Genomic DNA, 9,619 nt, shown 5'->3' on the forward strand with positions numbered 1-9,619 from the left:
ATGTAACATGTTAGGCTGTATTCTAGTGCCTATAGGATGATGTAACATGTTAGGATGTATTCTAGTGCCAATAGGGTGATGTAACATGTTAGGCTGTATTCTAGTGCCTATAAGATGATGTAACATGTTAGGATGTATTCTAGTGCCAATAGGGTGATGTAACATGTTAGGCTGTATTCTAGTGCCTATAAGATGATGTAACATGTTTGGTGATGTTCTGTGGTTCAGTAATTACTTTGGTCACTTTCACGTTAGTTCTCAAGCTGTGTGAGAAAAACGAGAAAAAGTGTTAAAAAACTTCTTAAACCATAATTCCTTTTATAAAACTTTCCTCAAGCTCATGTACAGAAAGCCAGCAAACATGTAATAAGTTGTATCTGTAGCCTTCACAAAGCTGACACCGTCCCTAATTATCAAATACTGACCAGAGCATCATACCACCCACCATCCATATTAAGGGATTGACTGGCACTCTTATAACACATCCGCGGCTTAAAGAATGGGTAATATTTTGTGACTGCGCATGGATTCGAACTCGACTCGTCTGCTCTCTAACCCAGGGCCCATATATATGATACCTCATCAATATGAGGAATATAAAAGATTCTATATAAACATACATGTAATTCATGTTGAAAAATGTTTATTTATGATAAAAGTACACGTTACCCTAAATTGTCTAATGTTCACGCGTATTTCTGCCCAATTTTAATTTTTGTTTGTTTGTTCGAATTTATGCACAAAATTACACAATGGGCTATCTATGCTCTGCTCACAACGGATATCGAAACCCGGTCTCTAGCGTTGTAACTACGCAGACATACCGCTGTGTCACTGGGGACGCCCGTTTTAATAATAATTCAGAAACATTATATATATTTCAGACTCTGTACAATTTGTACAAGGTATGCTACATTATAATATTCCATCGAGTTCTTTATTTTTATTAATCTACAAAGTATTTTAATTTTTAATAATCCAACAGATATTAATCTACTTCAATTTTCGATAACTCACTGAATATTCCACTTTTTAATAAACCAAAAAGAACTGTAAATCTTATCTACCCACAAATATTTGAATTTTTAAAATTCCACCAACTAATTCAAATGTTATTTATCTTCTAAGTAATGAAATTTTAATCATCCATCAGACTCCTTAAATCGTCTGTGTCCCTCGCGGAGAATCGAACCCCGTATTTTAGCATTGTAAGTCCGTAGACTTACCGCTGTCCCACCGGGGAAATTGCTCATTGTAAGTAAATTTAAGCATGGGTCGGTCGTGGCTCTTGTGCTTAGCATGCCCGGACTATGAATCTGAGGATTCATAGTTAGCTCCACAATTTGGAGCCGCGAATGAGCTTATAAGAACGACAGTCAAATCCCAATATTTGATCAGTTAAGAGTTGGCGGTGGGTGCTGTTCACCAACTGCTTTCTCTCTGGTCTATCACTTCAAAAATTAGAGTTGTTTGTTTGTAATTAATCAAAATGCTACACAATGGGCTATCTGTGCTCTGCCCACCACGGTTATCGAAACCCGTTTACTAGTGTTGTAAGTCCGCAGACATACCGCTGTGCCACTAGGGGGCGGGTAGGCTTAAAAGTAGAGACGGCTATGCCTAGAATCCCAGCTTTGAGGGAAATTCTGGTTTTAAATGAATCTTAATTTCTTATTTTTGGCGCTATTTAACTTCATAAATAGAAAGATTCGACTAAAAATGTTCAATTACACAGAATGTATATATCATCACTTTGTCCGTTACAGACATTTCATTCAAACTACAACATATCTAAATGAATAATTAAAATCAAGGAACGTTTTTTGTAAACATTTTGATACGTTATTAACATTTCAAACAATCATGAACCAAGTGCTTTATTTTAATCTTTTGTTTATTTCTTTTTTTAAACCGAAAATACGTGTGTACATGAATGTTATTAAGAGACAAACGCCCCTAGGCATCCGTGACCTAACTTACTGGAAGTTAATTATAGATGTCAGCACCATCATTCTAGTACGCCCTTTTACATTAGCGGAATATAGAAAATGTTATTAAAAATCTCATAGTCTTTTTATGTTCGGATGCCGAGTTTTTTATCTTGTTGCCAGCTTTCTACGATATCAACAGTCCAATGCGGTAGGTCTGTAGTGTGTATATTTAATCGTAAGCTCCAAGAATTTAGCAGAAACTTAATCACACGTGAAGATCTAGTAAGAAAATCATCCCTGTAGTAAATCTTGATCTTATTTAATTATATGGGTTGCAAAATGTCCTCACGGAGTCTACGAAAACAGTGCACTTGGTTACTACTCTCTGAGCTTTTTGCTTCACCTTTTGTTATACTGGGATGATGGTTAGCAGTGCACTCACGCAACATATAATTTCTAGTATATTTCCATACTTCAATTAGAACATATGTTTCCCCCTCGTATCGTGACGTATGTCAAGGGTTCAGTATAATAACAATACAGCCTTAATCTGAAATAACATAAAACCCATTCCTAGTCCAGGTATTATTGATAGTCGAGGTGGATAACCCTTAGGTGCAAAGTGAAACTTTCGTGTTGTTGTTGTTGTTGTTTTTCACGTGAAAGTTTTTTTACGAACAGAAAGTTAGTTGCTTAAAGGTTTTGTTGTTGTTGTTGTTGATATATTTTGTTTTTTGTTTCGTTTTCGGATATTAGCGTAAGACTAAACGAGGACTATTAACGCTAGCCGTTTCTTATTTTTAACTAATAGGCTAGAGGGTTTCTTAGTTCGGCACCACTGAGCCACGTTCATCCAGCTGCTTAAAGACCAAAATAAGTGTGTTATCAATAATTTAACTAACATTATATATATTTCGATAATTTTGGAATCATCTATGGAATCAGGTTCCATCAGTTTTTAGAAATATGTTTCTAAACTGTTTATGAGCCAAAGTGCTTGTGGGTCCATGACCTTGTTGGTTAAGGTAATGACTTTATTGGTTACAGGTTTCATAATAACATATGAGTAATATAAAAAAAAATCCCATGAAAATTATCGTCAATACTGAATTTAATCCTTTTATGGTTTCTTATGTATTTTACATTGGAAATGAGTGATTGTATCATATTTTTAGGTTAGTTCTTTACACAAAAAATTGGATAAAATCGCGCACTTCCTATGTAAAAACATGAGAAACTCTAACAGGAATAAATTATGTATTGACGATAATTTTCACTGGATATTTTTTAGGTTAATTTCTTACACGACCCCTATTGGCACAGCGATATGTCTGCGGACTTACAACGATAGAAACCGGGTTTCGATACCCGTGGTGGGCAGAGCACTGATAGCCCATTGTGTAGCTTTGTGCTTAATTTCAAACAAACAAAGTTCCTTACACTCAGTATTAAGTAAACGAATATATATCAGTATGAGGTAATGACTGCCATAAACATAAGTCTGTAATTTAAGGGTTAAATAGGGATACCGTGTTGTGCGACAGGCCAACCCATTTTCACTCATATTAAACTCAGATACATCAGAAAAATTCAGAAAAAAAACCAAAAGTCTCACATTTCTTTCGCTACAATTATTTTTAATTCGCAAGTTGCGAAGTATTCAGTTTTGTTTTGTTTTTAGTTTGAATTATTATAAAATAAAACTGAATGCTTCATTTGCAGTATTTTTTATGATTTTAGGGTTAACATAATGAAAAGGTGTATCTCAAGCAACTCTCTGAAACGTTTGGCGACTATTATGCAACTTTTGACAAGCAATTTTAAGAGTTTTTTACTGGAAAGGTGTATCCCGATTATCTCTAGAAAGTTTGGAGACTATTATGTAACTTTTGACAAACAATTTTAAGAATTTTTTTACTGGAAATATGTATCCCAATTATCTCTAAAAAGTTTGGAGACTATTATGTAACTTTTCACAAGCAGTTTTAGGCCTAACATACTGGAAAGGTGTATCCCACACATCCCTGGAAAGTCTAGCGACTATTGTGTGCTTTTTTCACAAACACACATGAAATTAATCCGCGAAAGACTGCAGAAGAGAAGATAAACAATTTGTCAAAACTACCACTTTGAAAACATGTTGTGAAAACATACAATCTCACAGAATAGCTGAGAACGCTGCTGTTTCGGACAATTTCAATTCTCATCTATACAGCTTGGTCAATGATAGATATCATCTCCTAGTAGTCCTGTGTTAATGTGGTTTTTAGGTGTGGAAAATGTCGTTTTTACACAAGTACTTTAACACCCGTTCGCTCTGAAAGGGAGTTCATGTTTTTAACTGAATATAGCGCTAATATGTACTAACGGTGAAGTAGAAATCAATCAAACTCAAGTTAGGTAACAAAACCTAAACCATAATCATTTGAGTCTCGAGTTAAAAAGCAACTCAGCATTTCTTTCGAAAATAAAGAATATTAAGTAACTGAAGATTAATTAATTTGAAACTGACCATATACTGACTTAATATCTTGTTATTTACAAGACAAGTATAGAAACCTGTTAATTTTCAGTCTATGTCGACCACATCTATAGAGTTAGTAGCCGCATGTAATAGCGTTGTTGATCTAATGTAAAAAACCATTTGGGTAACAAAATAATACTCGTGTATTTTCTTCGGTTAATGAAATGACACGAAATGATAAAATATGCATATTGAGTAGGAAACATTTTCATTTAACAACAAGCCTGCGTGATAATTTCTTTCCAGTTTCAATAACACAGTTACCATCATCAGGGCTAGTGACAAAAGGAGTTATTAGCTAGGCCTATATTGTAGTCCTAGCCCTAATAAAGGTAACCGTGTTACCGTAGATAGTCAGCTGAAGTTTATAATACAGATTTTATCTTTCATTGTGCCAAAAAAAAACGTGGTTATTGTTTCTTACTCTTAATCATGTGCGAATTAATAATTATAATTTGTAATCAGAACACCCTGTATAATAAACTCAGTTCTATCTCAGAAGTCATATGTGGTCTTTCAATACATCAATATTTATGTTTGATAACCGACAAGTTATTAGTACAGTACAATATATATTGTCCAATTTATGATACAAAACATCTGAAAACATTATGTTTAATCTGAACATATCTATGATCTGAACACGTACGTTACTGTATGTATGTATGTATGTAATTACTATAAGTTGCCGATATTCGGGTTTCCCCTCTAACCATCCTCGGTCACTTGTCGTGTCAAGCAGTAAACTAAACGTCAACTGTAAAATAAAAAAATGTTGAATATATCAATGCTAAACATCATATGACAACTTACCAAACTAACGTTAACAAAGTATTTATTGTAACGTGTAAGATATATGATATTGTACTAGGAGCCTAGGATTAATATAACTAAGATGCCATCGTCAAAACAATCTGAACATCTACGATGTCCATTGCATGTCTAAAGATATTTAGATTTAGACATCTCTCGTGTGGAATCTACTTCTTTGGCCTAATTAATTTTGACTTACTTATTGTTTACTTTCTCTATTTCATTATTCCAACTTTTGGTCTCTGTCTGAAAATTCCATTGATTTGTTTTCGCATGTCATAATGTGACTTCTAATGTTAAGGTCTTGTGGAGACACCTAGTGTCGAAACCTTTGGGTGACATTTTATATTGATCAATTCGGCGAATATGGCTGCTCGTGTTCTAACATAACAAGCTTCACTGTAGAGTTATTTTATTATTAATATTCAACTATCTCAACTTAACACTTCCCATTAACTCGCTGCAGTTAAACCGACAAGATAAACTTTGTGTAAAAAGCTGTTGTTATGGCAACAAATCCTATAAAGAAGCTCTAAAAGAAGATTAATTAAGCTAATGAGACTCTTACACTAAGCGTGTCAAATATGCAAAATGATTTTTTTTTCACTTTAACGTTAGCTTTCTTATCACTTCTCAAACATACCGTTCTCCAAATAACTCGAAGAAAGTTGATTTTCCAGGAGGCATAAAGAAGACAGATTATACTGTACTCTCTCTCCTTAAATCCCGTTATCGTCTTCCAACAGGTGGCAACACTATGGAGAAAGCTTCAGGACAGATAGGACTGGCTAATCTCCAAATGGAATTTTTCAAAATCTCTGTTCCTTAGAGTTAACCTGGTGTTGTTGATAACAAAATTAATTAAATGTTTGGCCTAAAATGACAGACACACTCAATAAAGCAAGCCCTTTAAAAATTAGTGAAACAATACCACAATTGTCGACTTAATAACAACAAGAAAGCGTCTTTTCACTACATGTTCTTTTTTAAATCCGAAATATTACTAGCTCTCATTCTGTCAGTAATGCACAATTCAATTTTTTACAAAAATCGTTTGTCACACAACGAGGTTTTAATGCACCAAAAAAAAACATGCAAACGTCATTTTAAAATGTATTAATTATATTTTATTCTTTCGAATATCACCTTTTAGTGACATGTTAGTTAAAAAGTATTTTCATTTTTATACAAACACGTCCATATGGACTTCAACGTGAATATCTTTTTATGCGGTTCTTATGAGCATTTATCAGCATATTCAACAGCATATCTTGCACAGTGGTCTGAGTGACCAGGTCAAAGATCTCCATGGTTCTAGTAAAATCGTCCCTAATTTTTCAGATATCTAGTAATACTGTCCCTAATTTTGTCACATATCTCTATGGTTCTAGTAATGCCGTCCCTAATTTTGTCAGAGATTTCTATGGTTCTAGTTATACTGTCCCTAATTTTGTCAGAGATCTCTATGGTTCTAGTAAAACCGTCACTAATTTTGTCAGAGATCTCTATAGTTCTAGTAATGCCGTCCCTAATTTTGTCAGAGATTTCTATGGTTCTAGTTATACTGTCCCTAATTTTGTCAGAGATCTCTATGGTTCTAGTAATACTGTCCCTAATTTTGTCAGAGATCTCTATGGTTCTAATAATACTATCCCTAATTTTGTCAGAGATCTCTATGGTTCTAGTAAAGCCGTCCCTAATCGTGAACCACTGACCGGAGTAAAAACAGCAAGCCAACAGCACCTGCCTGTGAAAAACTAGAGAACGTGTTCAGCGACAACACGTAACGAACTTTGGACTTCAGTATAAAACTTCTTGTAAATAACTTTTAATCACCCGAAATTAAAAACCTGCTCTACGAAACAAAATCTTCAGTCACATTAACCCATAATCTACTTAACCAAATACTAACGTGTCCAAGGTTTATCAATTTGTTTTAATTCTGATTAATCGGCCAACCTTTTTGATTAGAGGCCACATAATTAAACTAAAATATGACATTTAAAATTCATAGATTACAAACACACGACCACCACTAAAATACTCATGAATCTAACCTGTTGCAAAACTTATCAAAATAAGGTATTTACCCGCAGCACACATCTAGCACATTTTTAAAAGGCAGTTATCCGTTCCTTCTTAAGCGTAGGTCTTAATAATTGACTATAAGTGCTGTGCCCACCGAAGGGATGAAATTCCGAATTTTAGCTTATAAGCCCTAAAGCTTATCGTTGAGTTAGCAGAGAGCTTTAAACCCGCTTTAAGCCAATCTTATGTAAGGGGTGTATCTTAATTTTTATTTCGTTTTTTATAAGACTCTTAGTTTTTCTGAGCAAAAATCTTTAATAGGATTAGGAATAAGCCATTTTCATAAAGATTATAGATTTTTTGTAAGTAGCACGAGAGTTTCAATCAGAAGTTAAAAAAGTAGAATGCATGAAATTCTCAGACTTGTCTCCAAAACATTCACTATTGTTTTGAGCTACAGTATACAATTCCTGGAAAAATCGCAAGAGTAATGAATTATTCATAAAGTGTATGTAGATATTTAGTCAGAAATGGGGCAGAAACCCCATTCAAATATTCAGAAAAATGCTGTATTATGAGATATTGACATTTAATGAATTTACAAGAAACAAAAAAGAGGGAGGATCAAACCATTGAATCAAAGAAAGGGCGTTTAAATCAGTAAACTTTTCACGCAAAGCATCGTATATTGCTGACGTAACAATTATGTACTCTAACTGAAATTAGGTATTATTGTAAATCAGTGACGTAATCTATAACACTACTTGTATTGGGTAGTCAATTAAGATAATATGCTAATGTGTCCAATTAAACCAAAGTATGTTTTAAATAATTCCTCTATGTTTAATCTCATTCAGAGCGAGAAGATACGTTACCTTTGGAGTTAAAAAACTTGTAAGAATTGGATCGTCCAGTTTTTATTTACTTTTCTAAAAGTAAACGGTTTAGTCCTAGTTAGAACTAGACTGTCTTGTTTCCCGTACTTCTAAAGGTAAACGGTTTAGTCCTTGTTAGAACTACTGTCTTGTTTCCCGTACTTCTAAATGTAAACGGTTTAGTCCTTGTTAGAACTACTGTCTTGTTTCCCGTACTTCTAAATGTAAACGGTTTAGTCCTTGTTAGAACTAGACTGTCTTGTTTTGTTTTACTTCTAAAGGTAAACGGTTTAGTCCTTGTTAGAACTACTGTCTTGTTTTCTTTACTTCTAAATGTAAACGGTTTAGTCCTTGTTAGAACTAGACTGTCTTGTTCCCCGTACTTCTAAATGTAAACGGTTTAGTCCTTGTTACAACTAGACTGTCTTGTTTTGTTTTACTTCTAAAGGTAAAGGTAAGAACTAGACTGTTCAGTTAATTTCTAAAAGTAAACAGTGTAATCTTAGTTAAAAGTAGACTGGCCAGTCTTTTTCACTTTCATTTTACGTAAGTTCACGTGTTTTTTGTTTTCTAATTTAAATTTCTTAACATTTGTTCACAGGCAAAAACAACAGTCGTAAAATGGAACACATTAGCATTGCGTATGATGAGACCACGTGTGCTTTTAAACAGTTACGATTTATGTTACGAACACTCGGTATTGCATGGAAATACAAAATAAGTCGTCTATCAGTCCTAATATATGTATACGTAATTCCAACGAACTGAAATTTTATTCTGTTAAAAGCAACGTTACATTTCACGTGCTTTCAACGCACACGTATCCGCCCCTCTATCCGTGAGAAAAGGACGTGGAGAACGGAAACCAAAAAGCTTTGATTTGTAACCGATACAGTACTACTGAAAAATATAGTGGAACCGATGTTCACCAACTGGCACGTGCTTGCAGCTTCTGTGTTGATTTCCTGCCAGGATATGTGATTAAAAACACAGTTTATGAATCAAAATTAAACCACCATAAACGACATAGACAGTTCCTGGTACACAAAAGTTGTTTCCTGCTTAATAGCTTCGAGTTTCTGCTTTCCATCTTGCAAACATGCGTTTACTTGTTTTTGTTCGTTTGTAGTTAAGCACAAAGCTACACAATGGGCTATCTGTGCCGCGCCCACGATGGATATCGTAACCCATTTCAGTGCTATAAGTCTTGAGACTTATCGTTGTTCCCGTCACCGAACATACTCGCCCTGTCAGCCGTGTATGCGTTATAATGTGACGGTTAATCCCACTTTTCGTAGCCCAAGAGTTGGCGGTGTGTGGTTTTTGACTAGCTGCCTTCCCTCTAGTCTAATACTTCAAAATTATGGGCGACTAGTGCACATAACCCTAGAGTAGCTTTTCGCGAAATTCCAAGACAAACTACTTACCACTGTGCCACTGGGGGGGGG

General features: G+C 34.6%; 1 long non-coding RNA gene across 1 annotated transcript in view; it reads right to left on the bottom strand.

Moving 5' to 3' along the window:
- Positions 1-9,619, bottom strand: part of LOC111088915 — a 58,958-nt gene that overhangs the window by 7,888 nt on the left and 41,451 nt on the right. The window contains exon 3 of the long non-coding RNA XR_002613290.1: positions 5,912-6,104. This is a non-coding gene — a long non-coding RNA (uncharacterized LOC111088915). The remainder of the gene's footprint in view (positions 1-5,911; positions 6,105-9,619) is intronic.

The sequence above is a fragment of the Limulus polyphemus genome, unplaced genomic scaffold (genome assembly GCF_000517525.1).
Source record: "Limulus polyphemus unplaced genomic scaffold, Limulus_polyphemus-2.1.2 Scaffold4724, whole genome shotgun sequence".
Classification (NCBI taxonomy): domain Eukaryota; kingdom Metazoa; phylum Arthropoda; class Merostomata; order Xiphosura; family Limulidae; genus Limulus; species Limulus polyphemus.